The 7171-nt window shown below is 37.8% G+C and overlaps 1 pseudogene; it reads left to right on the top strand.

Annotated features, from left to right (window-relative positions):
* Positions 1-283: 283 nt before the first annotated feature.
* On the top strand, positions 284-1463 carry LOC148077668 (neo-calmodulin pseudogene; annotated as a pseudogene).
* Positions 1464-7171: the final 5708 nt, after the last annotated feature.

The following is a 7171-nucleotide window of genomic DNA, read 5'->3' as shown; positions in this document are numbered from 1 at the left end:
GTGCAGTTAACTTTAGATATTATTTTATTCAACTTGTGTTGATCATAATTGGACAATATTAGTTTTACTTCTTTTGATGAAATTAATGATAACAGAGAAATAACACTGTAAAATTATTCTAATGAAACTTGAATGGATGCATGTGTAGAAAGAATGATGTTTATTATTTTATTTGTATTTGTTTTCAAATGTGCAAATAAAAAGGCAGTAGCGTAATAACAACAAGTGATAATAAATATCAACATTATGTTAATATTTTTTTCCTTCTAAAGGACGAGCAGACATGACTGAGCAACTATTAGAGGAACTGATCGCATAGTTCAAGGACACTTTCTCCTTATTTGACAAGGATGGCGACGGCATCATCACCAACAAAGAACTTGGTACCGACATCAGGTCGCTGGATCAGAACCCCACAGAGGCTGAGCTGCAAGACATGGTCAATGACGTTGATGCCGACGGTGATGGAAACATCAACTTCCCAGAGTTTCTGACCATGATGGTGAGAAAAATGGAAAGAGACAAAAAAAAGGGTAATCTTTGGGGCATTCCGGATATTAGACAAGAATATGGACGGATACCTCGATGCAGCAGAGCTGCATCGTACTTTTTGAGCACTGGGGTGAAAGTAACACGTGAGGAGGTGATGATCAGAGAAGCAGATGTTGATGGAGACAAACAAGTCAACTATGAAGAATTTAGAAAGATGATGATGTCATTTCTTCTTGGTTATTGTGGCTGTTATTTGGAAAGTATTTTGTATTTTTTTTTTTAAATAAATGATCATCGCACTTGAAGATATTGGACCTTTTATTGCAGTCCAGAACACCAAAACAAGTTGGTCCAGTTCAAACATAAGAACATGTAGTTCAGGAACATTGGTTGGACGTGTCCTCTACTGACACGCCCCGCTCGGGTACAACCGGTTCTGACACTCTGGTACCAGAGCTGTCGGAGCACAGAAGTGACTATTTCTCTCCACAAACAGAAGCATGATGGGAAAATATAAGTTTCTATTTCTGGCAGCTTTGATTGGATCCTTGTGTGCAGGTAACGTTATATATTACTTTATACAAGTTGTGTTGATCAAATTGTACAATATTATTTGTATTTGATGAAATTAATGATAACAGAGAAATAAAACTGTAAAATTACTGTAATATAACTTGAATCGATGCATGTGTAGAAAGAATTATGTTATCATTTCTTTCCTTCTGAAGGACGAGCAGACTCTGACATGACTGAGCAACTAACAGGAACAGATCGCGTTCAAGGAAACTTTCACCTTATTGGACAAGGATGGCGACGGATACATCGACGCCTCAGAGCTGCATGAATACATGTTGAACATTGGGGTGAAAATAACAGACGAGGATGTGGAGCTTTTGATGAGAGAAGCAGATATTGATGGAGATGGACAAGTCAACTATGAAGAGATTCATATCATGATGACTTCAAAGTAAAGCTTGCTCGCCCAGTCCTGTCTCCTCTTGGAAGAAATAAGGAAATAAGTTTTAATTACCTTTTAATATCAAATATCAAATATCCTTCTGTCAACACAGGAATAATAAAAACTCACAGAAACATCATAATAATATAGTGATTCTATGTTTATCTAATTCAGTTTCTTACACTGTACACTGGGTGGCGAGGTCAAAGACGGGAGCAGGTATTAGGTCATGTGTTTGTGAAAAGGGACAGACATGTAGTTTTCTACTGTAACAACTTTCTTTCTTTACTTCTTGGTTATTGTGACTGTTGTTTGTAAAGTTTTTGTTTTGTTTTGTTTAAATAAATGATAATCACACTTGAAGATATGGACCTTTTATTTCAGTCCAGAACAGCAAAACAAGTTGGTCCAGTTCACACATAAGAACATGTAGTTCAGGAACATTGGTTAAACGCTACAATTAAAAAATCACTAGCTTGATGTGTTCACCGTTCAAGGAAACAAATCACTGTATCCGCTGCAGAACAGAAAGATTCAGCAACTTCTTCCCTCTGGCCATTAGACTGCTAAATGCAATATAACACGAACTATGCAATATTTAAAACATTACTTATTTATTCTATTTATACTATATTTCACTATTTTTAACTTATTCATATTTATATTTATACTTTGATATACGTTCATTCTATGCTGTGTTTGTTGCAAAGCAACACATTTCTTTGCCAGTTTCACTGAAGTGTTTTTCAGTGCAATGACAATAAAAGGAAGTCTAAGTTTAAGTCTAAGAACAAAGTGCAATAAGAAAAAAAAGTGCAAGATTCCATAATCTAAGTCTAAAGATAATGAACAAATCATAGAAAAATATCAAAGACAAAGGATACAAAGATTAACATAGAATATATCATCTTTTCACTTCACTCCTGCCCACGAACTTAGAATTAAACTATCTAATAGCACATGGAATGAATGAGTCCCTGAGTCTATTAGTGTTGCATCATGGGAGGAGCATTCGTTCACTTCATCTGCTTCTCTGCTCACTGATGACAGTGTTCAGAGGATGACTGTCATCGTCCATGATGGACAGTAGTTTGTCCAGTGATCTCCTCTCAGCAACTGTCACCAGTGAGTCCAGCTTCATGCCATCAACATTGGACATTGACATTTCCCACTGGTGTTGTTAGTTGTCAATATTGGAGTTAGGCACTTCCTGCTTTTCTGTTTCATATCAACACCGATCTGCACGTACCAGGAGGTACAAGAAACATAACCAATGTTGAAGAATTGACTTTCTCCATTTAATCTTTACATTACTTTACCCCAAGGTGTTCCCAGACCAGATGAGAGACGTAGTCTCTCCAGCTTGTCCTGGGTCTGCCCCGATGACTCCTTCTGGTTCTTAATGAACTCCTCACCAGGGAGGCGTCCTGGAAGCATCCTGATCAGATGTTCACCTCAACTGACTCCTCCCAACCCATCACCCATTTGAGATTGATTTCCAAATGAATAAGTAACAAGTATTGTCGTCGTTTTTCTTCATGTTCTTCTATATTCCACATTTAAACAAACACAAAATGTCATTTTATTCATGTGGCGTTAAGGGACTACATTCCTGCAGGGATACAGTGATCGAGGTGAGAATCAGCTCTACATGTTTTGATCTGATGCTACGTCTGAGGTGTGTGAAGAATAAAAGTCCAAAATGGAGTAAATACAAGGTTTATTTGCCTCTCACTTAAATTATTGCGTTAAAATTAATTGAAAATCAAAGAAAAAACATTATAAAGAGAGTCAGTCTCACCACATGAGATAATTCTAAAACATGACATCCTTTGACAAAAGTTCTAGAGCAGGTTTTGAACCCCGAATCCAAAAGACAAGATATCATATGAATTCACTGAGTTAAACATACGTTGTGGACAAACGATGTGACCATGATATTAAAACATCATTCACGTTTAAATCCTTTGACGTCAGAATCTACTGATTGATCGTGAGATGTCGTGTAAGATTTTTATACTCCAGACATTAAAACAAAGTTGATACTTTGTCATGAAAATATCTAAACTGATGCAGCAGTGATGACGTCAGCTGATCGTTTATGCAAGTATGATCCAGTAACTCGGTACTTGTTTGGTTTTGTCCGGTGTTTTTTTTTTTATATTGAATTTAAAAGGCTACAAATAAATAATATTGAATAATTGAAATTAAAATATAGTAAATATTGAATAAATAAGAAATTATTTTAACCTTTCAATATTTGAAAAAATAAATGAAACCATTCAATATTCTGATGGCACTGATCTACTTCCATATGAAAGATACTAACAAACCCAGGATATAATAGTTTAAAGAGCAGCTAAAGTGAAAACCCAGCTCTCCTGACTCACTCACATGTTTCAAATGTTGAAGTCTTCCTCTCCAAGATGCAGTAAGTCTTAAATGATGACCATGTTTTGAAGTAATTACTTTATAAAGTTATGTCCGTCTGAAAAGTTTTCCGATTATTCCACCTTTGGATCAATGTCCAGAAAAAAAATCTGTTTCTGAAACAATCTGTAGTTTCTTTTGTTCCCATTAAGATGTTTTTTCCTCTCTTGCCGAGATACGACACCAAAATGTTTTCTTCTTATTAAGTGAATTACATCAGATTCACCCCAAAACATCTGTTAATATCTGTTGCATTATGAAGCCAGTTCAGCTATAAGTATAAAATGAAAAATGAAGATCTCGCTGTCTCATTCAAATTCTTTAATCCCCTGACGATTGCGCGGCTCATGTTTTCAAAACTCATCTCGAGCAGTTCTTGCCGAAGTCGAACTCTGCTTGATCTCGCTGCCTCTGGCAGAGGGTTTGAAAAAGTCTTTGTTCTGCAAGAGAAGACACGGCCCTCAAATCATATGAAAAAGCAAGTTGAAATTATGCACAATTAGCGGCGTAAAAACAGACGCTCTCAGTCAGAAATGAGAAGAATAGTTTAATCTTTACCTCATCTTTGGTGTCAGTCTTAAAATATCTTCTATTGGATTCGTATCAGGCTACAATATTAGGGATGAACTCTACTTATGGTTCTTCTACCGAAGAGTAACTTGATCTGCCACTGAGGTAAATATCCAGCACACTCTCCAGATGCTGTCGGTTACTAAGAATAACTGGCTCTACAGTTGAGACTCAATATTCAAATAGTGATGCAACTAGATGAGCTTTGGAATACCTTTTTTTTATTTGTTGATATTCCTTTTTTCCTTTCTATAGAACAGACGATTGGTTTTTTTTATCAATATAATTTTCTGGCTTTTTTAGCCTTTGAAATAAACCTAATAGCAAAAAGAAATTCTTGACCTTCTCTCATCCATGAGCTCAACCCCATCACGACATGAGGTAAAATAAATAAAACATTTTAATAATGGAATTGTTGGATGTTATGAATATCGTATGAAAAGACACATTTCTTGAGTCCGATTTCAGGTTGAGACCCTCCATTCGTCCTCGCAGCTTCTTGACACATCCTGTTAGAACATGTTTATGGAGTTTTCAATAGAGGAGTCAATCTAACCAGCTCCACAACTTCAACAAAAGGGATCCTTTATAGAATCATTGACTCAAAAATCATGTTTGAACATCCTTATTCTTTGGTAAATTCCATCAGTTCCTCTTATATGTGGCTAAACCATGAACTTATCAGGGGTCAGCCAGCAAGAATTGAACATTGAATACTTGCTAGAAGAAGCAGCGGGAATACATGGCAGATCCAAGTTTCACAACCAACACTATATTTATGGAATGATCATTTTCTGATTCACATGAGACATAAATCACACATAAAGCAGAGAGAAAACAAACACGTAGAACATACGATCCAGCTGGGTGTGTAAATGTGGAGCTGTGCATGTGTGCTCAGCCTCGCAGGCACATTTTCTCTGCGTTCTGTGGGGAATTAAGTGCGAGATGAGCCTCAGCAGGCGGGCAGGAAGTGAGATCCCCAAACTCCTCAAAGTGACTTTGACTTGTTTCTCCATCTGTAAAGTGGAAGGCAGTCATTCATCCTCGCAGCTTCTTGACACATCCTGTTAGAACATGTTGATGGAGTTTTCAATAGAGGAGTCTTCCTATTATGAGGTGTGTGTCACGCTGTGAACATTCAGATCAGATGCTTCGGTCGGGGTTCCACAAACCTTTCTAATAATCGACCAGCGCAGACATGACCGTTTCAATCTGTCTTGGTGCCACAGGCCCCCCCCCCCCCGGTTCACGGCCCGTTCAATTTACCTCCATCAAAATGCAATTTCTTAGCTTTGCCGTCCACGCTCTCCTCCACACCTCCTTCCCCGCCCCTTTCCATCCTCTAATTTCACACCTCCTCTCTTTCTCTCACCCGCTCTGAATGTCACTGGTTTTTACCTCGTCTTCTCCTCCTCCGGTGTCAGATTGGATCCTGATATTTCCCCCGAGTGGCCTGTCCTTTGTACGTCCCTCTGGATGATGAGACTGTGACGAGGAAGACGGCAGCCGAGGGTTCCGTGGCCCTTGAGACAGAATGACAGAAACGTGTTTCTTCTGTGGCCAAACCGCTGAAAACACTTTCCATTTGTAAATGGACATATATTTAATGATCATCCTTTATATTCAGACACATTTTATATTTTCATAAAGCAGATCGTTTCATTAGCTCATAGTGGACAGGATTCACTCCATTCAAGACATAATTCAACCAATTAATTATCATTTCATATGATGAATTATAGGTTTAAGGTTATATATTTTACTTTATAATTATCCGGCTAGCATATATTTCATAGTAAGGCCTGCTTGAAACCTTGGCTCCCACAAGTTATTTGCCAAACCTGAAAAGGAAATAGTGTTATGCAAGTTTTGTACCATTAGATTTAGCATATTTATCACTGTTGTATTTTGACGGGTGGTGTTTTAACCCAGCTGTAGCACAAAATGCCAAAAAACGAGAACCAATTAAGTTGTTAAATAAACTGAAATCTTAGCAGTCGTGCAAACAGTTAAAAAAAAAAGAAGAAATTACAGTAGCTGGTGGCCAGAGGAACGACACCACAGGCAGACAATCCAAACAAGATTGTGGGCAGGAATAATATAATTAAGGCATTCAGTTGGAAAAAAGGCAAACAAGAATAAGTGCTAATAAGAGGCTGCAATCTTGCTCAGGGAAGAAAGGCTGGGACGATTACCAGCACATGGACGAAGCAGGGGAGTTGTACACAGACGAGGTCGTAACAGGAAGTCAGGCTGCGATGCTGGAAATGGCAAATAACATTCAACTCAAAGTATTGTTTTTAAATTACCTTGTTTATTATAATGTATAGCCCTGTACCTGCTGAAATAAAACAAGTAGGCCAACAAAATAACAGTCTCAAAAAAGGAGTCGGTTCTTCCCTGTGTGCATCTCCAATCTGCATCCATCCGGCACGTATCTTATCGTACACGCTCCTTTGTTCTCACATCCAAATACTGATCTTCATAATGCAGATCATATACAGTCGCGGTGATGTGCAGTGGATCTGAATAGATCTAAGTTAAACATGTGATAAAAGTACTTGTCGTTGTTTGGACTCTGCTCCTTCTCCACCTTTGTTCAGGAAACTCTTAAGCGCAGTAATAAAAAAGCAGAAGCGGATCTCTTTAGTGAGTCAAACTGGACAAAAAGAGAGAAAATGTTCTCGAAAGAGATTCATTGTTGTGAAGTGAATGTTT

This window comes from Callionymus lyra, chromosome 6 (assembly GCF_982586985.1).
Source record: "Callionymus lyra chromosome 6, fCalLyr1.hap1.1, whole genome shotgun sequence".
Lineage (NCBI taxonomy): Eukaryota > Metazoa > Chordata > Actinopteri > Syngnathiformes > Callionymidae > Callionymus > Callionymus lyra.
Note: the sequence above shows the minus strand (reverse complement) of the source record. Positions and strands in the feature narration are given on the sequence as shown.